General features: G+C 36.4%; 1 protein-coding gene across 6 annotated transcripts in view; it reads right to left on the bottom strand.

Annotated features, from left to right (window-relative positions):
- Positions 1 to 23,606, bottom strand: part of LOC106072725 (cholecystokinin receptor type A-like) — a 156,898-nt gene that overhangs the window by 97,096 nt on the left and 36,196 nt on the right. The window contains exon 4 of one of the 6 annotated variants that reach the window (XM_056011912.1): positions 18,807 to 18,906. The exons of the other annotated variants lie outside the window; for them this stretch is intronic. The gene's annotated coding sequence lies outside the window, so the exon portion shown is untranslated. The remainder of the gene's footprint in view (positions 1 to 18,806; positions 18,907 to 23,606) is intronic. 6 annotated transcript variants of the gene reach the window in all.

Here is a 23,606-nt window from a genome sequence, read left to right as displayed (position 1 = left end):
CTCTGCTAACTGGGATACATAGCAAGACGAGCTGCTGCTTTAACATACTACAGACATACAAGCCAAAAGACATTTAAACACACACGCACAAGAGACAGACATCAGATACACAGACTAAGTGCTAATGGCAGTCGTGGCAGCCTGTGTCCTTCCAATAGCAACAAAAACAAAAAAACTAAAACAAAACCTGAGCACGTACGAACTGAAGCCAATGTTTGGTAGAAAACCAGAAATCACGTTAAATTTCTCTGAACAACTTGGCAATGTTTACATGTCAGGGCTAGACTTCTAGTCCAGTGTGTAGTTAGATAAATGAACATTGTCTTAAAGGAACTTGGAGGTCCCACTGACTGTTTCAACGCCCCCTACATAAGTAGACGTGATGCATTTTAAATGGCTTGAAATGGCATGCGAAATGTCAAACTATAGAACATATACATGTCATAGTTCTGACATAAACAACATATAAGCTTATAATTCAAAACAAGATTGTGAATAGAGTCGTGATTGAGCTTTAGGTCCAACAAACTAGTCCAGATAACCATTGTAGACTTTTAGCTTGACCCAAAACTAGACTAAAGCTTTGAAACTCCTTTTATAGTTAAAATAGATTTAAGTTATATTTACCAATATTTCTATTTCAATGCAGATATATATAGAAACAAGGGAAACAACTAGATGTCTAACTATATAATTCGATTCATTTCAAAACTACTTGTTTGGCCTTAAACCGACAAACATGATCGCCTGAGTCTTGGACAAAATTTATCTGCCAATAGAAACAAGCTCACATCTATCTATCTATCTATCGATCGATCGATCGATCATTTTACGTCATTTTAATTCACCATTTTTCATCTATTTTTTTTATAGATAGTTAAAAAAAGTGAATCTTAAATTAGTAAAGGAAATTACTATTTTGAACATCTTTAAACTATTTATGCAAACTAAATTATCTTCCAAAATAATGGCATTGGTTGTGCGTGAGAGTGTGTATATGTTTCATGCGTTAATATCTTTCTTGTTCGTATTTATATTGTTATTGTTATAGTAGTTATGTTGAAGTCAAACTGAATTTCCATTTGCTTGGACAAACACTAAAATTGTTATATCTTCTCTTGACGTGTGTGTATATATATTATATATGCGTGTTTTCTGTTATACAACTAACTTCAAACAAATTATGGAATATGTTCCTATTTCTTTAGCTAAGAAAAAGAAACTCAACCACAAGGGATTAAAATCAGTAGATACAATATTGAATAAGCCGTGTTTAGTTTTATCTAATGCCAGATACATTTATTCCTGAGTGGTAAGAGTCCTTTGTAGACACATGACGAAAAAGAAGGACCCCTTCCATAGGCAATGAATGAGAATTTGTCCGTACACCAACAATAATCTAGTTGATTATTTAATATCATCCGTTAGCCAGTCGCATACTGGTTTATATCTCCATAACAATGAGTTCATTGAATATATTTGAATATGAACAATGTAACAATAAGCTTTTGTCTGATTTCTTTTTTGATCTGATGTGTAGTTTATTTCTTTTTTTTTTAGGGAAACTCTCTTCTAAATCAACTGTCACGCCCTTGAAATGACAACACAGAAACGCCATTACTTGATCACACTTTTGCAGTCTTGTAATTTCATGACTAGTTGTTGGTAGCCAGGGAAATGATGCATCCTAATGAGTGATGTGAGATAGCCAGATGAAGAGCTCTCAAATCTTCATTCACGTCTATTAGCAGTACTGGACAAAGTGTGTAATGTTTAGGATAGCTGACTGAACTACTTGTCAGTTAAAGTCTAAAGTACATATTGAGAACCACTTTCCCTTGTCTATTCCGATCCAGACATCTATAGTGTGATATTGTATGGTGCCTTGCTGGCAACAATCCCTCAAACAGCATTGGGGAGTTTCACTGAATGGAGGGGGCAACCTGACTCTGTTACCTAATCCAATAAGGGTCTACCCCTGGCTTCTCTTAAATGTATTTCGGACGTCCTACAAGACTCAGTAGACTGTAGTCTGACCCCTAATACCTCCCTTCTCCCCCTTCTTGTCGCGTAGCATCAGGGCTCATAAATATTAGCAGTGTTTCGGTGATGATAATCTGATTAGTTCATGGGATGCATTGGAAACAAAAAGATTGTGTGTTGAAGCCCTTGTTGTAGTGTAGAGCAGAAGTTAAGTATAGTGTGTTCAAATGTGTATGTGGGTATAGGAGAGAGAGAGAGTGAGATAGAGAAAACCTGATATTTTTGCTTTTTTCACAATCCTGTATAAAAACGTGACATCTATTACTTTGATGATATCTCTCTTATATCTTCTCTTCCATTGATCATACATATTTTTGTTCAGTTTTTTTGTTATTGATTGTTGGTTCATCTGCTTCTACGTAGAGATTCCAAAGTCTTAAGTTTAATGAAGATCTGCTATAAGAAATTCTTGTATTTGCTTTAGTCAGTAAAGGTCATCGTGACCATTAGTGGAATCTTCCAGTTTGCTTCTCTGTGTTATTTGAAACTCGACACCATCACGTGATTAGAAATGTGAAATAGGGTTTTGTTTTCCTTGATTTGATTTGTATTTCCTTGTGTGAATGTTCGAACTCAACTGCTGGTCATTAAATGCTGGACATCAGCTGGCTCTCTTATCAGTGACAGACAGCTGTAAACAGCTGACCAATAGAATGTGAAGACACGCTCACGTGACTAAATAATCTCGACAACGAAATGATTCACTTCAAAACATTTTCATTAAACAAGGGAAAACAATTCTCTACATCTAAATGGCGATATTTCTGTCTAAAAACTAAATTTATGCTCGATCATTTACTAAGACATTCAACAACTGAAGATAGACATGTTGATAAGTAATGTAAGTTTTCTTGGACAATATGCACACAACATATCTCTAAAAATGTATTTAATTTTTTTTTCCAGTAAACTTTTTATTAAAGATTTACAGAAACAATGGATCTCTACGAGTCGCTAAGAATCACCAGTTTAAAAGATGCATTTATTTAGTCTCCAATCAAAGGCATTGTAAATAAATGTAACAATGTGGAACCTTGAGAACAAACAGAATGAAAGATTTTTAACTATTCACTGTACATTAGTCAGCAGTTCCGGTGTTTGTATTTACTAGTAAACTTGCAGCAATACTTTTCTTTTTCATTATTTTTCCGATGTTTTATTTGGTCAATCTGAATGGCTCGACGGAGACAAGTGCACTCAGATTTCCCTCAAGTACTTGTGTGATTGTGTCCCCTGATGAACTTTGATTTATTCAGCACTATTAGATCTACCACCAAGACCTATCTAAAGGTAAGCCCCATTCACTAAGATCTAGGGCGAAGAGGAGAAGACATAATGAAACTTAACGTTCTAATTCCCAGCAGGAGTTCAATATATTCTTTGATTTAATTATTGGAATCAAATGTCTCTCTTTCTTTTAATTCGATTTCGGTCTGATGTAACACAAGGACACAAGAGTTGTGAGAAAAAAAGGGGAGGTAATCATATTCGATATAATACGAGAAACTTGCCGTCTGCTGTAGAGCTGATAGATAAATATCAACATGGCGCCAAGACATCATGAGGTTTGGCGGGAAAAGTTCATTTCGTTATGTAACATTTGTGGTCCATGGTTGTAACAAAATGTTAACAAGCACATTGAGACGTAACAAGCCCATTAAGAAATAACAAGCACATTGAGAAGTAACAAGCACATTGAGAAATAACAAGCACATTAAGAAATAACAAGCACATTGAGAAATAACAAGCACATTGAGAAATAACAAGCCCATTAAGAAATAACAAGCACATTGAGAAATAACAAGCACATTGAGACGTAACAAGAACATTAAGAAATAACAAGCACATTGAGACGTAACAAGCCCATTAAGAAATAACAAGCACATTGAGAAATAACAAGCACATTGAGAAATAACAAGCCCATTAAGAAATAACAAGCCCATTAAGAAATAACAAGCCCATTAAGAAATAACAAGCACATTGAGAAATAACAAGCCCATTAAGAAATAACAAGCACATTGAGAAATAACAAGCACATTGAGAAATAACAAGCACATTGAGAAATAACAAGCACATTGAGAAATAACAAGCACATTGAGAAATAACAAGCACATTGAGACGTAACAAGCCCATTAAGAAATAACAAGCACATTGAGAAATAACAAGCACATTGAGAAATAACAAGCCCATTAAGAAATAACAAGCCCATTAAGAAATAACAAGCCCATTAAGAAATAACAAGCACATTGAGAAATAACAAGCACATTGAGACGTAACAAGAACATTAAGAAATAACAAGCACATTGAGACGTAACAAGCCCATTAAGAAATAACAAGCACATTGAGAAATAACAAGCACATTGAGAAATAACAAGCCCATTAAGAAATAACAAGCCCATTAAGAAATAACAAGCCCATTAAGAAATAACAAGCACATTGAGAAATAACAAGCCCATTAAGAAATAACAAGCACATTGAGAAATAACAAGCACATTGAGAAATAACAAGCACATTGAGAAATAACAAGCACATTGAGAAATAACAAGCACATTGAGAAATAACAAGCACATTGAGACGTAACAAGCCCATTAAGAAATAACAAGCACATTGAGAAATAACAAGCACATTGAGAAATAACAAGCCCATTAAGAAATAACAAGCCTATTAAGAAATAACAAGCCCATTAAGAAATAACAAGCACATTGAGAAATAACAAGCCCATTAAGAAATAACAAGCACATTGAGAAATAACAAGCACATTGAGAAATAACAAGCACATTGAGAAATAACAAGCACATTGAGAAATAACAAGCACATTGAGAAATAACAAGCACATTGAGAAATAACAAGCACATTGAGAAATAACAAGCACATTGAGATGTAACAAGCACATTGAGAAATAACAAGCACATTGAGAAATAACAAGCACATTGAGAAATAACAAGCCCATTAAGAAATAACAAGCACATTGAGAAGTAGCAAGCACATTGAGAAATAACAAGCACATTGAGAAATAACAAGCACATTGAGAAATAACAAGCACATTGAGAAATAACAAGCACATTGAGATGTAACAAGCACATTGAGAAATAACAAGCACATTGAGAAATAACAAGCACATTGAGAAATAACAAGCCCATTAAGAAATAACAAGCACATTGAGAAGTAACAAGCACATTGAGAAATAACAAGCACATTGAGAAATAACAAGCACATTGAGAAATAACAAGCCCATTAAGAAATAACAAGCACATTGAGAAGTAGCAAGCACATTGAGAAATAACAAGCACATTGAGAAATAACAAGCACATTGAGAAATAACAAGCACATTGAGAAATAACAAGCACATCGACAACTGATGATATTTTCAATAAGTAAATTTCTAAATAGTTTCCAATAAAATAGAAATCAATGTTTTCTCAAGGTTTTTGTGGGACGTGGTGGCCAAGTGGAAAAGAGCTTGGCGTTTGAACCGAGGGTTCTCGATTTCGTAAACAGTTGAAAACTAACATTTTTAACTTCCAGATTTTTAGAACGCTCATGAGTCCACCAACTCTAATGGGCATACGTTGGGAAAGTAAATGCCATTGGTCGTTGTGCTGGTCACATGACACTCTCGTTAACCGTCGGCTCACAGAAACGAGCTTTACCTTATCCCCCATAGATCGCAAGTGTTTTACTTTTCCTAAGGTTTACATAAACATAGACCACAATGGAGCTAATCTCACATTGCCTATATAAAGGATTGCTTTTGAGACTGATGGCGGCTAAGCCACGGGATACACATTCAAGAACTAAAGAAATTTACCGTCCTTAACTTTGAAATATTTCTAATGGCATAAATCAGCAATAGACTCTAAAAAAACAAAAGCCAGGGATCTGGCCTGCATGTGTGGCTTAGATATAAAGAAACTCTATAAGAAACTAGTTATGATGAAACTCTCTCTAGTGAAGAGTGAAGATGAAAATGCGAATCCCAGGCGCCTTTAAATACACACGTTTCCCGCTTTTGGGGCCCATCCGACTAACACGTTTATCTATGATAAAACCTTCGCCTTGCGTTCTAAGTCAAACTGGTGAAATAATCAAAGGTGTAGCTCCATGAGCTTTGAGAGAACAACTTAGTTATTTCCTTCGACAGCTCCACCAACTGAGCATCTGCCAAGATTATTGACTAGCCTTACTTTGGATGATCGAGAGAGTGACTATGCCGCATGGGCAACCCATAATTTCAATATCTAAGGCCCAAGGTAAGGGCCGGATTTGGGGGAAGGCAGTCAGGGCTACTGCCTTGTGGACTTATAAGAGAAGGGTCGCCACAAGAGAGATAAATAAAAAAATATTCAAATTTCCACAACAACATTACGTGTTTTTTGTTTTTGTTTTAGCATTTTCTTGTTCGCATTTGAACGTCACTACTTCAAATCTTCCAGTTGGCGACAATATCTAGGTTAAGAAATGTCCGCTTGTAGCATGCTCGCTTCTAGGAAGCTATTTACTCTACCATTCTAGAATATTACGATTTCGGAGCTACATTCCCGAACATAGAAAAGACTCAAAGAATTTGCTGGTCTGAAATTGCACTGGAGTGCGCTCGTCTTCAAAATTAAAATTATAAACAGTAGGTTCCGAACTAAGATAAAAACGATTTTATTTGTTGAATATAAATTTTCGAAGCATTTGATGGAAATTTTTTTTCACCTTTATTCTGAAAATAATTAGAGACCTCCGCTCCTTCGTTGCCGCGGGGCCTTAAAACCTCCAAATCCGGCAATACCCAGAGTTGTGATCAAAATGCTGGTGCTTTTGCTGTTTGATGCATCTATTATCTTCAAAAAGCCTATTTAAAAGATGTCCCTTGGGAGCTTGAATAAAGCAATATACAAACTGAGAAAGTTTTCCTTCACAAGTCTCGATAAAAAAAAAACAAGGTAAAAGTTTTTAAAAAAAAAAAAAAAAGGAAAGTTAATATTGAGTTTAGAGACACTACTACAAACCATTTGGGGGGGGGGATTTGGCATTTTTTAAAATAAAATATGGCCAATTTTTTTCTCAAATGGAATATGGTCAATTTTAAAAAATGGGATATGCTAAATTTTTTTATGGGATGTGGTCAATTTTTTAATTTCTGGGGCATGAGTAATATGTACTGCCCACGCCTTAAATCTATATGTGAATATATTTATGTAGAAGAGAAATTATTTGTGGAAAAGGTAATTAAGACAGCGTTAATTAACAAATCATGTAGCCTACACATTTTTCTTTATAATGGATTAATATACTTACAGTCTTTGGTTTAATCTTTACATCTCTATACAATCTCAAATATAATCTTTGCACTAACATTTATTTTTGTTTATTTTACTCTAGCTATCTTTCAATTCCTAACGTCTAATTCTCCACACAAGGCTTTGCTTCCCTTAGTCTGGTGAGCTGTATTTTGTTATATGTATATATTCTATATAAAAACAAAATTAATTAATTAGGACTAATTGATAAAAAAGTGGTCAATTTTTCGATGGATTCATGCTTTGTTAGAACAAGAAATAATTGCGTAAACTTTCATCTTGAGCCATGAATGGGAGGTGAGAGAAAATGTGTACCAGACAGACACACAGACAGAGCAAGTTGATAGAATCTTTGTGAACAATATGACTTGACTATAACACACACACACACACACACAACTGTTAAGTGACGAAAGAACAAGTCTAGTCATTGTAATGTCACCTGTCTCTCAAACGTCACTAGTTGATATATTGATCTAAATAATTATCTCTGGTTGTATAAAGTAAATCAATCAATCAAATTATATATATATGTATGTATATATGTATGTATATATAAATTTATGTATGTATTATGTATGTATTATGTATTAGTATGTATGTATGTATATGTATTATGTATGTATTATGTATGTAAGTATGCATGTATGCTTGTATGTATTATGTATGTATCTATCTATGCATGTATGCTTGTATGTATTATGTATGAATCTATCTATCTATCTATCTATCTATCTATCTATCTATCTATCTATCTATCTATCTATCTATCTATCTATCTATCTATCTATCTATCTATCTATCTATCTATCTATCAGATTCTATCTATATTAATGTAGCCTGTCTCACATTTTATATGTACATTCCTGCATAAAAATGTTTTATCACGACATTACAAATGACTTCTAAATCGTTTACCATTGAAAATATCAGGTGACCGAGCCTCGCTCGGATGAATAATTTGTTAAGGAAGTCATACCCGAAGTCATTTTGGGAATATTCTTGTAATTACGAAAATGAACGATCGGATAAAGACTACTAATCTGAAGAGTTGTTTTAGTGTTCTGTTAGTTCTAATTGTAGGCCTAATTGTACATGTCGATTAAATTTAAAGTCTTTTAAGTCCTCCTACAGCCTAGACAAACTACAGCTCACGTCCGTCTTATAGTTTTACAATCCATCTTTTGCGTAAAACAATTGTAGGCTTACTATTAATGGCTTGAAAGAAAGTCATTGCAGTGTAACTTTTCTACGTTATAGGGTAAAACATGCACTTAGTGACAAAGTAAAATGGCGCATTTTTTCTTATTAGACTTAAATCATCGCATTAGTTTTCTAAAGAAACGTTTCCGTGGGGCACCTCAGTTGCGCCGAACAATATGCTCGTTACCCATACGGGATACGTGCCCTGCCCAGCCTGACTATAAGAAGTTCATACCGGCTTTTGCCATCCTTCCATCCCAGTGGTGCTACAGCCCGTGGAGGGATATGGCCTGCTTTTACACATCCCTCCATTCAGATCTCTCTTGGGCCTTCCGTCAACACGCCCTAACTCCAAGCTTTTTACCGAGGTTTATAGTTAAATCAAAAGAGACTGCAGCGTACGCAAACTCGTTGACCGCTAGATGGATATCATGTTTAGTGTGAGCAAGTAAGGCGTAGAGAAGCTGTGTTATGACCCTTTCCTTTGTTTTGGTACAGGAGAGGTAGACACCGAAGCATGAGCACATGGTAATAATTCACCAGCAAAATAATAATAATAATAAGGCTTGTCTTAGAGTCCGAAAATTAATGAGGATTGCAGCTGTGACCTACATATCTTGCCACTTCCAAGGCAAGCATAACCGTTGTCCGCGGTGCTCGATTAAGATTTTCTTTTAGCGTCTGCGTTTGTCCTCGGCAGCAAATTTTCTTTTGGTCTCAAATGTGTATCCGAATTCTTTAAGTCCGACAGTTACGCTGGACAGAGCAGTATCCTGTATGGGAAACGAATCTCAGACGAACGCATGCCAAAGGCAGTCTTTTTTGGTGAGCTAAAAAGTGGTCTACGTAACACCGAAACGCTTAAAAGACCAGCTTATGGCGCAAACTTGACTTAGCTGACATAGAAGAGAGCATATGGTTGCATGCAACCTCAGAACGAGACAGCTGGAGGTCACCAGCAAAATAAACAACAAAGTAAAAGGTATCTACACCGCTCTACACAATTAAAGAGTAAACAACTTATTAAGCACTTAAAACACAATAACTAATCATATATCGGCACATTTAATTTCATTACTTTTCTTTCATAGTTCTATAATAAATCAATCTACAGTAAGATGGTGCGCAAATGTTTAATTAGGTCTATTGATCCTTTAGAACTCGATCTTGTTTGCAAAGAAATATTTTAGTATACTGCTGTAAGCTTAGTGACGTAAGCAGCGTTTTTCCCGTTTACGTCATGGAAAATTTTCATTCATAAAACATTCTAGCCAAAATTAATTTTTCGATAATGAGCCATTTTCAAACCGATATAACGGTCGATCTCGAGTTTTCCCGATGTGGCCAATGAGATGAGAATTTTTTTCTCACTATTATGCACATACCGTGAAATTTTAAAGAAAAACGTTAGAGCCGTTTTCGAAATAAAATTTATATATATATATAAATATAAATATATATACATACATACATACATACATACAAGAATTGCTCGCTTAAGAGTATAGGATAAAATACATCCCAAATATTAGGTTCCTACAGTTTTATAGTTCAAATACTAAGTAGTTGCTCTAAATCCACGTCCACACTAAGACACATAAAATCATAAAATAAAAGACAATTTACACTAATGATCTTCTCATCTGACGGCCTGATGGACATTCTAATGATTTCGTACCCAGGCTATTCACACCAGGACTGTCTCGGCAACCGGAAGCTCTGGTCACCGCTGTCCACCGGTTTAATGGTCAGCGCCTTATATAGGTCATAGGGCACTACCGGTGACGGGATCTGGTAGAGGACAAAATGAAGTTTCTGGTAGAGGTTTGCCTGAGCTAGAGTACTGCCCTTAAGTCTTGTGGGCAAGTTATCACTGGAACAGGAGAAAGAGAGAGAGAGAGGCGCTGTCTTGTTCATAATTATTATAACAAAGACAAAGAAAAACAAAAAGCGAATGAAAGAATAATGATGAAAAATAATTGCTCAAGATAATGATCTCTCGTTGTTATAGCAGCATTCAATACATTAGCAGGAAATAAAAATAGGAACACACACACACACACGTCTCGGGGAAAATACAAAATTGACTAAGGCAACCCAAATCCTAAACTAAAAGGACTGCGTTTTGAGCACACTTCACTATTTCCGGAATTTAAAACAAAAAAAAAAATCCATACTCTGAAATATCTACTGTGCATTATCCTGCTATTAAAAATTTTGGTTCAAAAAACTAAATCAGCTATTCAATGCACTTTATTAGTGGACTCCAGCGACTGGTAGAAATTTGTAACCCCTCTTGGCTACGCTCATGGAATTTGTGACTTTAGTTTGCTCAGGATTTTATATCGAAAATGGAAGTGTTTTAGTCAAAATTACATGTTGGGGGGGGGGAGGGGGTAAACTAAAAACAAACTCAAAACTCCACTAGCTACGCTCATAGAATTTGGTGACTGTAGTTAGCTTTAGGATAATATTTAATTTTTTTAAACCTCAAAGCTACCCGTGGGGGGGGGGGGGAGGGGGGGTTAAGCTCAAAAACCAACTGGAGGGGTTTTTAAACATAAAGCCCTCTGGAAGGAGGGAGGGTTAAACTCTTGGCTACTCTCAAAGAATTTTGTGTGTGTAGTTTGCGTTAGTTTTAAATTGAGGGCTTTAAACTCAAAACCTTCTGGAGGGGGTTTAACTTAAAGCCCTCTGGAGGTTTTTTTTAAACACAAAACCCCTCTTGGCTACTCTCATAGTAACTGTTGACTGTTGTATGCTTGAGTCTTATATTGTAAAGGGGGCTTTATGATTAAACAAATTCGGAGGATGTTTTAAACTCAAAATCCCCCTTGGCTACGCTCATGTAATTTGGTGACTGTCATTTGTATCATTTTTGTTTTATAGAAGAGGTGGGTTTTTAGCCTCAAACCCCCTTGAGTGGGATATTAAACTCAAAACCCCCTGGAGTGGGATATTAAACTCAAAACCCCTTTTGGTTGCGCTGGAGCAGGTGATGGTTTAACATTAAAATCTCACCTAAAATAAACAAAATTAAAGTAAAAAATCAGTTCTAAAATTCATCCTTCCTGCAAAGTCTCCAACAGTACAAAGACCATCTGTTACAGGAAGTTTAATTACAAATAAACTAGCTCAGATGAACGCAATCAGTGTGTTAATGCTATAGAACAGCATACTGTTAACATTCCATTGAGTTTATATAGAATCGATAGTTTTCTCTAGTTGTGACATCAGCTGTAAAGGATGTGGATCAATTGTCAAGACGTGACGCTCTGCTCATGAAGACACCGAAACTGTTGGTGAGTAACTGTGGAGTTCTGTGGTACTCATTTCCAGACCATGCAGTTCAGTAACAGTTAATCTACTTTGTATTTATTAGTGTGGACATCAGAATCAATTAAAAAGTTTAGCTCAAGACTCCATATTCTGGGTTTCTTTTTTATCTTTATTCATTTTTATTTAAAAGCAATATTTAGATTGGACTGAAATAATAAAAAAAATAAAAAATAAAGCGAGTTTTAACCTTTCGACTAATTAAAAGAGTATTATTAGTATTATATTATTAGCCCCCCCCCAACCCATTTCTTTTTTCAGTAATAGTTTCGAACGAAATGTCGACTAAATTTAAAGATTGTTGCTTTTTTTATATTTTCAGCAAGAAATCAAAGTTTTAAAGGCATTAATATTTTTTTTTTCACATTTTTGTTAAACACAAATTTGTCTGGTTTATTTAATTCTATCTTGAATTACACACTACCGAAGTCACACCAGTAATAATACCCCTAAATTCTACATATTTTAATTATTACTAAGTAAATATAAGCAGATTGAGTTGCCAAAGTGGCAGGGTAATGATTTGTTTTTCCAAGCCCAATTTTTTTTTCACCTCATCTAATCAGTCACTAGTTTGACATGATGTCTGGGCCACTATGTTATTGGCCTCTGACACCCAGGCCACTAGTTTCGGTCATCTCTGGAGTACAACTTCTGCCCTGTAGTTATTTGTGTCTGTGTGTATGTTTGATGGCGTATTATTTGAGTACAAGTTTGTTTGTCTATTTCAAAACTATAAACGTCTCATGTCTCTGTTTGTCATCTGTTTCTGTCATCTGTTTCTGTCATCTGTCTCCGTCATCTGTCTCTGTCATCTGTCTCTGTCATCTGTTTCTGTCATCTGTCTATGTCATGTGCTGTTTACTTGAAGTCTATCAAAAGTCATTCACCACTCGTCCCTTAGATCTAGCTATGTCTTCAACTTGGTATTTGATTCTTTTGAGTGTTGACACAGTTCATAAAAATTTGGTTGCCTCCTTGCAGGCACAAGGAAATGAGGCAACACATGTTCATGAAACTGAACTTTAGAAGTAGCGAAACTTGTGGAGTGTGTTCAGATGGACCACACGTTAGCTGCAGCCTTTATAGCATGAGATCGTAACAAAATACCAGCAACACAACTCTCTATTAACTCTATTAGAAGGAAACTGTATGAGGATCTGCCTGATCTGGAAACAACTAAGAAATTCATCTCAGATATAGGACTGGTTATCTGAACCTTCCAGTGATAATGAAAACACAATCGCGCTTTGGCTTTTATTGTATCCACCAGTTTTATGAATCTCTTGATTTGCATAATATTATGGGTTGAGAATATTAAGAACAATTTTCGAACAATATTTAATTATTAAAAGTGAAGTAGAGAATAGTTCCCCTTTCAGAGCATGCGATCTCTAGGCAGATGATATAAAGGTCATTTGTTTCTGTGGCCCACGGTTAACGAGGATGTCATGTGGCCAGCACAACGACTGGGTGGATAGAAACACCCTAAGAATCTCGAAATTAAATGTTTGAATTTGAACCTGGGACCCTCAGGTTCGAAAAAAAAGGGCTTTACCACTCAGCCACCGCGCCTCCATTTTAATTAATTATTTATTTTATGAATTTGTAGAGCTGGCATTGATTTGAGCACTTCCAAGCACAAAACTGATTCAATCATGTAGAAAACACTAAGACTTGTTTCACCTCATGGACAGTCGTTTTATTACCAGTATGTTGGCCACTTTACCTTTAGGCTTGTAGACTTCATTGTTGTTTTATTACCAGTATGTTGGCCACTTTACCTTTAGGCTTGTGGACTTTATTGTCATTTTATTACCAGTATGTTGGCCACTTTACCTTTAGGCTTGTGGACTTCATTGTCGTTTTATTACCAGTATGTTGGCCACTTTACCTTTAGGCTTGTGGACTTCATTGTCGTTTTATTACCAGTATGTTGGCCACTTTACCTTTAGGCTTGTAGACTTCATTGTTGTTTTATTACCAGTATGTTGGCCACTTTACCTTTAGGCTTGTGGACTTCATTGTCATTTTATTACCAGTATGTTGGCCACTTTACCTTTAGGCTTGTAGACTTCATTGTCGTTTTATTACCAGTATGTTGGCCACTTTACCTTTAGGCTTGTAGACTTCATTGTTGTTTTATTACCAGTATGTTGGCCACTTTACCTTTAGGCTTGTGGACTTCATTGTTGTTTTATTACCAGTATGTTGGCCACTTTACCTTTAGGCTTGTGGACTTCATTGTTGTTTTATTTTCATTGTTCGTTAGTCCTTGTGCTTAATTTGTGCAATAATTGACAAGTCTAAGGTTTTCATTCACAAATGCATTCCTTCAAAAAACCGTAACATTTGAAATTTATTAACATAAAAATACGTGACATTCAGGGGCGAACTGGCTACATGGGCATTTGGGAAACTTGCTGGTGGGCCGGTACCCTAATAGGTCGGTAGGTCCACCGAAAGGGCTACATGGCACGTATTAAATTGTTAAAGGTTTTATAATATTCTCCTATGAAAGGGGCCTTCTGAGTGTCGTTTAAAAAAAAATCTTCTCCAGAATCTGCAGTGCAATTCCACTTTAATCTACCCCGTTTTCCGAAATATTGTAATAGCCTTCATCGTAGACAGTAGGCTTCATCCTTTTAGGGCCATCACACTTTGAGATTAACAAGAAACATAAGGCCTATGTTTAGCATAATCATATATGTTCACAGTATACGTACAATTATCGATACATAATCAAACCTAACATAATGACTTTGAGGACAGGTAGGCTTAATAGTGGATGTCCATCACATGATATACAATTTATGGGCCGAACGATACAGAAGTTCCAGGACCGATTTTGACACCCAGTCCGCCCCTAGTTACATCTCAGGTCTAGGGTTATCATACCAATGTAAGCAATGTGTGTTCACAATATAATGTCGAGGACATAGGTGAGATAAAGTTGTTCTAAGAAACTAGGGGTAAGAAAAGTTATACATGGCTCGCGTTATTAGTGTGAGCTAAAATGTCAGAGAAACATTCAATCTTTACACGAGGGAGGAGATATAATATTTATTACATTATTACATTCAAGACCTATACATCGGAGTAAATGCGCAGTTAATAAATTACTTAATAAAATTTTAAGACAATCAGTTTATCATTTTCTTCGTTAATCATTACTCAATCAATCAATCACTCAATAAATGTATTATTCACGTGATCGATAAATCTATTAATTAATCTATTATTCAGTAAAATCATTACTCATTTGATACATTACTCAATCAGTCAACCCACTACACATCTACACTAATACACACACACATCCACAAGCATGAAAGTCAGTTTGAGATTTAAAACACGTTCCTCTTGGTGGTAAGTGAAAAATAAGCTTTACATGTCCTCCCAGTCTAGGACTAAATTCAATTAGACTGTTTAGTTGTCCTCCACCTCCACCCCATTTGAATGTGGGTTGCTAAGTTTAGATATTTGGCTTCTTTGTGAAACATATTTTATAAATCAGATCATGTGATAAATTGTTTCAATAGGAAATAAGTAGAAATAGAACTTGCACATGACTATAGAATCAAAGCATAGGAAAACAGGAACAAGGGGAAGTGACTCTAGAAGACAGGCGTTAGCATAAGTGAGTTTAAGATAATCAATAAGAAAGGAGTTTCATTTCACTCTGTCTTTAAAGACGTTTCCTTTAAAAAAAATAATAAAGTAAAGTATTTATGTAAACTAAATGTTCAAGACATTATTTTAATGATGTATCTGGTCTTCCTGCCCACACCCAGACCTAGGTTTAGTCTGGGGCGGACTGGCTATATTGGCATCCGGGCAAATGCACGTTGGGCCGGTACCGAAATGGGCCGGTTGAGTCGCCGAATGGGCTACTTGCAACGACAGTAAGTAGCGTTCTTTTACCTTTCATACAAGAACCTTACAGACTTAACAAACTCTCGTAATGGAATCATCTCGATCTATATCCATAGACCATGCTACTAGTGATATACATCCCACTATATACATAAAGCAAGTTTAACAAACAATGAGGCTTATATTTTGTATAGTGAAGTAGAAGATGAATGGATGTAAATACACTGGTGAATCTATAAGACACTAAGCTTATACATTACAAACGAATTTCTCGTTATAAAGGAGTAGTATTGTATACAGTCATCTATAGATCCACTGTTACCAAAATTAACTCAACTAGCGTGTCGAGTCCAATGTTATTGAGCTCGTTGCCAGATCTCAGTATTTCCTCGCTACGAAATCTTTCAAAAATCACAATTTTACGCAGTCAGGCAAGAAAAAAAAAGCTGCACCGTCAGCTAGCCATAGGACAGAAGCATATACATGCACAAACTGTGGCAAACACTGCCGCTCCAGAATTGGCTTGATCAGTCACTCCAGATTCTGCCCCATCTCAAGACAATGACAAAGCCATTGACTCATCTTGGCGCATCCATTGTCTTCCGAGTCAGACGGAGCCATATAACAATTGACGTCAATTAGAAGGCAATCAAGTTGTGGGCCGGATGGTCATGCCAATGCCGATTGTAACACCTAGGGCTTAGTCCAGTTGCAGAACTGACCTAAAGAATTCATTTTGAGGCTCGCCATTCCAATGGGACACAATAGCGTTCACTTGTCATTGGTTAACGAGGGTGTCAGGAAATCAGCACAATTCGAGTGGTCAGTAATTTTGGTCAAACATTTTCAATGCTCAACTATGTTTCCTCGATACTACATAATTTAATAACAGTCGTTAGAGGAGACGATTAGGCCAATAGTGAAGCAAAAAAGGAACCCCCGATGGGGTGCGAGTCCATTGCACTGGCGGGAATGGAAGAAAAACCCCAACTTGTGACACACCCTGCCTCAACGACCTATCGGTAAAGGGACGTAATCATTTACATCTTTCTGGATGTTTCCTAGACGAAAGTTTGTTCAGACATGCAGAATGAGGCAAGCTTCAATAATCCTAGATTTCCAAGAGCCATAGACTCAACTCTTAGGAACATCACACCGGAGAAGTTGAAGATGGTGCCCACTAGCGCACTATTAAGAGTGCGACATAAATGGACCGTTTAGAAATACAGACTTGACTTTCACCTAGGCACCTGAGATGGACGCTGTTTACAATTGTCGTATTTGTTTGTTTATTTCATTGTCATTTCCTTGTTGTTTAGTTGCTTGCCAGAACTATTGAACACTTGTTTTAATTTTAATTATCGACGTTAATGTCAGAGATGGGTGGGGAACAGAGACGCTCCAAATACCGTATTCATAAAGTTCATGTGTCACCGTCTTTTTACAATTCCTCTATTCAGCTTGCACATTCATCGGCACTGGGTGGATTTGGGGCGGGGGGGGGGGAGGGTTGCGCGGTTCTCGAAAACGGCTCTAATGATTTTCCTATAAATTTAACAGTTGAGAAAAAAGCATTACTAGCTATTTGGCCATCTCTAGAAAACTCTATTTTTGAAATATTATTTTCTAACATTAATTTTGGTCTTGAAACTCATCTTGAACAGACACGCCACCAGAGGGTCTTACCGTATTTAGGCGCCATTCATTAATGATAAGTTTAATATAGAATAAGATTATACGTAAACAATACTTAAAAAAGAAAACAACGCTTATACGAAGTGTTCTTGTATCAATTAGCTTGTTTAGTCATGTTATTAAATTTGTAATAGATCTAGACTATTCTAGACTAACCACACACACAAAACTGTATATTTACCAATCGTATTATTTAGCGCAATTTCATGCTTTTAGCTTTCTCAATACGCTATGATCCTAGCACTTGTCTGGACCAGGTGGTAAAATCGGGGGGGGGGGGGTGAGGATTGGATATCTGGGTGAATTTTACTGTAATCACTTTTTAAAAGCATTTTTAATTAAAAAAAAAGGGGGTGACTGATCTGAATTAAAACTCATGGCTCAAGCCTCTTCAAGGATACATACTGACCACTCTAGCGATAGGAGCTTATGTATGAATATAGAGGATTTTTAGTTACCTATTGTTTGTTTTAAACTTACTTTTAATCGGCGACCTATAAAGGGGACTAATTCTGTGTAGGTTCAGTCAAGTACAATTTTTTCCCCTTTTCGAGATACCAAGCAAAATAATTATTTACCAATAGTTAATTAACTAATTGGTACAAAAATTTTTTATTGATTCTTTTGTTGTCAGATAAAAGAAATAATTTTGTAAATTTTCAGCTTGATCTGAGATTGGGTGTCGGAGAAATAAAATGTACAAACTTTGTACGAGCCAGACAGAGTCAGTTAATATAAGTTTTGTTGTCCTGGGTTCGAATCCTGGTGAAGAATGTGATATTTAATTTCGGGATCTTTCGGCGCCTCCGAGCTCACTCAGCTCTAATGGTACCTGTCATTGGTTGGGGAAAAGTAAAGGTGGTTTGTCTTTGTGCTGGCCACATGACACCTTTGTTAACCTTAGGCCACAGAAACAGAGGACCTTTACATCATCTGCCCTATAGACCACAAAGTCTGAAAGTAGAACTTTTCTTTTTCTCTAGTACATTTTTTAGGTTCACCTAAGCAGATTTTTTTTCTGAGGTGGGTGTGGGGGGAATATGGACTAGGTTCCATTTTTAAATCTATCATTCATTAGTCATTAAGAGCAAAAGAACCGCTCTTGCAAAGGTTGATCAGCTGTATAAAGGACTAATTATATTTCTTTGTATTTTACTTGTTGGTTAAGAACTTTAATGAGTCTCCGCAAACCACCGAGTAGATTACGTCTATTTATATCTGCAATGCAAATGGATGAGTCTGCTGAATACAATCCAACTTGAAAGAAAGAGAGTGACAAGTTACTGGTGGTCTGGAAAGTAAAAAAAAAAAATCAACTAGGCATGTCACTGTAATTTCAAGCGAGTAACAAAATGAGATACTGACCTACAAGTTCAGTTCTCACATCAATCTGTGTCGGGGAAAAAACTTTGAATTGAAAATGTACATGACTGCGTGGGTAGATTGAGACTTGAATGTATTAGAACTAGAAATACAAATTCCTGATTTTAAAAACAAGACAAACATATAAAATACTTTTTTAATAAAACGATTATTTTTTCTTAATCACCAATAAATGATTTTTAAAAAAAAGGAATATTCCACGTCTCGTTCCCTCATTTCTTCCACCCGAGAAAGAATCCACTGGTTCTTGAATGTAGAGATCTACTAGACTTTTATACTATTCACATGACAAGTATCTAGAGCTAGACTTAGAAGACAATGTGTACAATGTTCCTGCAAGTTACTTTATTCAACTCTTCAAATAGTCTGGAAATACCCGATAGACGTTTCGTTCGATTCAGATGTTTTCTCGTTCTCTAGCATAGTTATAGGGGTAGAGTCTGCTACATAGTGTAACACTGTGGCTGTTACAGCGCACTCTGGATAAGAGACATTTGAGTGAGGTCCAATTAGTGCTCTCTGGACAAGAGACATTTGAGTGAGGTCCAATCAGTGCTCACTGGAAAGAGACATTTGAGTGAGGTCCAATCAGTGCTCTCTGAACAAGAGACATTTGAGTGACGTCCAATCAGCACTCTCTGGACAAGAGACATTTGAGTGAGGTCCAATCAGTGCTCTCTGGACAAGAGACATTTGAGTGACGTCCAATCAGCACTCTCTGGACAAGAGACATTTGAGTGAGGTCCAATCAGTGCTCTCTGGACAAGAGACATTTGAGTGAGGTCCAATCAGCGCTCTCTGGACAAGAGACATTTGAGTGAGGTCCAATCAGCGCTCTCTGGACAAGAGACTTTTGAGTGAGGTCCAATCAGTGCTCTCTGGACAAGAGACATTTGAGTGAGCTCCAATCAGTGCACTCTGGACAAGAGACATTTGAGTGAAGTCCAATCAGTGCTCTCTGGACAAGAGACTTTTGAGTGAGGTCCAATCAGTGCTCTCTGGACAAGAGACATTTGAGTGAGGTCCAATCAGTGCTCTCTGGACAAGAGACATTTAAGTGAGGTCCAATCAGTGCTCTCTGGACAAGAGACTTTTGAGTGAGGTCCAATCAGTGCTCTCTGGACAAGAGACATTTGAGTGAGGTCCAATCAGTGCTCTCTGGACAAGAGACTTTTGAGTGAGGTCCAATCAGTGCTCTCTGGACAAGAGACATTTGAGTGAGGTCCAATCAGCGCTCTCTGGACAAGAGACTTTTGAGTGAGGTCCAATCAGTGCTCTCTGGACAAGAGACATTTGAGTGAGGTCCAATCAGTGCTCTCTGGACAAGAGACTTTTGAGTGAGGTCCAATCAGTGCTCTCTGGACAAAAGACTTTTGAGTGAGGTCCAATCAGTGCTCTCTGGACAAGAGACTTTTGGGTGAGGTCCAATCAGTGCTCTCTGGACAAGAGACTTTTGAGTGAGGTCCAATCAGTGCTCTCTGGACAAGAGACTTTTGAGTGAGGTCCAATCAGTGCTCTCTGGACAAGAGACATTTGAGTGAGGTCCAATCAGTGCTCTCTGGACAAGAGACATTTGAGTGAGGTCCAATCAGCGCTCTCTGAACAAGAGACTTTTGAGTGAGGTCCAATCAGTGCTCTCTGGACAAGAGACTTTTGAGTGAGGTCCAATCAGCGCTCTCTGGACAAGAGACTTTTGAGTGAGGTCCAATCAACGCTCTCTGGACAAGAGACTTTTGAGTGAGGTCCAATCAGCACTCTCTGGACAAGAGACTTTTGAGTGATGTCCAATCAGTGCTCTCTGGACAAGAGACTTTTGAGTGAGGTCCAATCAGTGCTCTCTGGACAAGAGACTTTTGAGTGAGGTCCAATCAGCGCTCTCTGGACAAGAGACATTTGAGTGAGGTCCAATCAGTGCTCTCTGGACAAGAGACTTTTGAGTGAGGTCCAATCAGCGCTCTCTGGACAAGAGACATTTGTTAGTGTTTCCTTTAAACTAACAGTGCCAGAGAATGAATATTCAATCAGATACATTATCACAAACACTTTTAATGCAAGAATCATTAAAAAGAAAATTAATGTATGGTAAAAAAAGGTAATTGAAAAAAAATGTGTGAAGAGACCAATAGTACATTATTTTCTTTAGCAGACAGTGAGATAGATAACTTAGTAGAAAAGAAAGATCAATTAGCTTGACCTAGCTGCCATCGCATTGGTTGAATGGTTCCTATTCTAATCTTAAACTAGTGCAACTTTAGAAGCTCCTGGTACGACCTGCTCAGCCCTGTTCTCTACTTTCACAAACAGGTTATTTATAGTTTCTAGAAAATGAACCAGGTAGTGAGAGTTATGTTTCAAAGTATAAAGTCATTTTAAAGGTCACACTTTTCACATGTGAATACTTTTAAAAAAGTGGAGATCAGGAAAAGATTAAAAGAAATAAGACGAAAAGGAAAAAAAAGAATTAGTACTATACAAGACAGAGAGAGAACTGAATGACAGAAAGTACCAGAGAGAAACAGAAAACTTAATCAAATAAACAAATATTTTGGTATGATAAGGAATGAAGTTATTCAAGTTCTGAATGAAAGAAGTGATAAAAGAGAAAAGGCGAAAAAAAAAAGAGAAAATGAGAAGAAACAGAATGATGGAAAGAGAAAAAGTGAGCGAGTACGTGCATAAGTAGCTGATCAGTGTGTGAGTAAAAGAGGTAGATGTCTGTGTGAATAGATTGAGTCTGTCATTCTTGAACCAAAGGGGAGCGCTAGCACAGATTTATGACATTAAGGACGACATTAGTTGCCGCACACATACACCACCCACTCACACACTAAAGGTAGAAGAGAGAGACCTTAGGGTTTGGATAGGAATAGTCAAAGGAAAACTTCACATGTTACAACAGAAAACAAAAAGTCAATTTCCCTAAGGACAGATAAAGTAGATCTACATGCTATGGAGTTTTATCAGTGTTGGAAAGAATCGAATAAAAAACATACATAATATCAAGAAAGTGATCATGCACCTGGTATATATAACATTTGTTAAACTGTTAAATTACTGATATAACAATTTGTTGAACTGTTAAAATGCTGATATTACAGTTTGTTGAACTGTTAAAATGCTGATATTACAGTTTGTTGAACTGTTAAAATGCTGATATTACAGTTTGTTGAACTGTTAAAATGCTGATATTACAGTTTGTTGAACTGTTAAAATGTTGATATTACAATTTGTTGAACTGTTAAAATGCTGATATTACAGTTTGTTGAACTGTTAAAGTCCTGATATAACAGTATGTTGAACTGTTAAAGTGCTGATATAACAGTTTGATTAATGTTAAAGTGCTAGTATTACAGTTTGTTGAACTGTTAAAGTCCTGATATAACAGTATGTTGAACTGTTAAAGTGCTGATATAATAGTTTGATTAATGTTAAAGTGCTAGTATTACAGTTTGTTGAACTGTTAAAGTGCTCTTCGACCGTTGGGCTTGCTAAGCTGAACAAAGTTTTGATAAGGCATTGCATAAAGACTAAAAAATAGAGGAGGTAGAAAGGAAGAAAGAGAGAATGGATGAGTGAGAGAGACAGAGAGAGAAGAGACAGAGAAAAAGAGAAAAGAGAGGGAGAAGAGATAGAGAGAAATAAAAAGAAAATAAAAAGAAACAGCAAGAAAAAAAACGGGAGGTGGAAATTGATGACATGCTTGGTCATTCTGGAGCCATTTTTGAAATACCCGTCGAAGTTTCCACGCAGTCCCCATCCCTCTCATGAAGAGTTTGCAAGCTAATAAAAGGAATTATATTAACTGACACATGATAGTGAAAGATAATACGCTACTTTAGTTCCCACAATTCCTGTGTTGAAGCAAGTTGCCAGAGAGTAAGCGAATTCGAATCTGCCTACATGAGTTGATTTTACGAAATGACCAGAGTAGAGATAATCATTACAATACTAGGAATCGTTCCTCAATATTCTCAATGTTCCTCAACATTTTCAATGTTCCTCAACATTCTCAATGTTCCTCAACATTCTTAATTTTCTTTAACCTTCTCAATGTTCCCCAGCATTCTCAATATTCCCCAGCATTCTCAATGTTCCTAAGTATTCTCAATGTTCCCTAATATTCTCAATATTTCTCAATATTCTCAATGTTCCTCAACATTTGCTCTGATCTGACTGACGTAAGCAATTAGAAAATTGAATTCAAAACTTAATACTAGGTATCAGATTTATTATCAGAATTAAAGTCTAGTTTTGAATTAGTTGCTGAGAGTCTGAGCAGCCTTTGTTGAAGTGATATATTCAATTGCTTTAATTTCTAATATCTGGACAGGAGTCATCCGATACAAGCGTAAGTATTAATGACACATACCAAATTACTAGACTAATAAACCATGTGTTGGCTCACATTCAAATAGGATACCTAAATATCTAGAGAAACAAATGAATCGGTTTTCAAGTAAAGACGAATTGAAAAAACTACATATTTGAAAGTTTTATCCCAAATAAAATGACATCTGTAGGTAGGTTTAAAAGGATGATGTCTGCAAACACAACTTGGATGAAATTTTATTTAGGATCGATATCTTTTTTCAAAAGAAATTCTAGAAAAATAAATAGAATTTCCTATTCAATATTTGAAATTTAATCTTGTTTTTAGTATGAATATCAAGTTATTGTCTATAGATACACAGCCTTGAAGTCAGATGTTTTTATTTCTAAAATGTTCCTTCAAAGTTGAAGATAATCTTGAAAAACCCGACCCAAATAAATTAGAAGTGACCA

Source organism: Biomphalaria glabrata, chromosome 15 (genome assembly GCF_947242115.1).
Source record: "Biomphalaria glabrata chromosome 15, xgBioGlab47.1, whole genome shotgun sequence".
Lineage (NCBI taxonomy): Eukaryota > Metazoa > Mollusca > Gastropoda > Planorbidae > Biomphalaria > Biomphalaria glabrata.
Note: the sequence above shows the minus strand (reverse complement) of the source record. Positions and strands in the feature narration are given on the sequence as shown.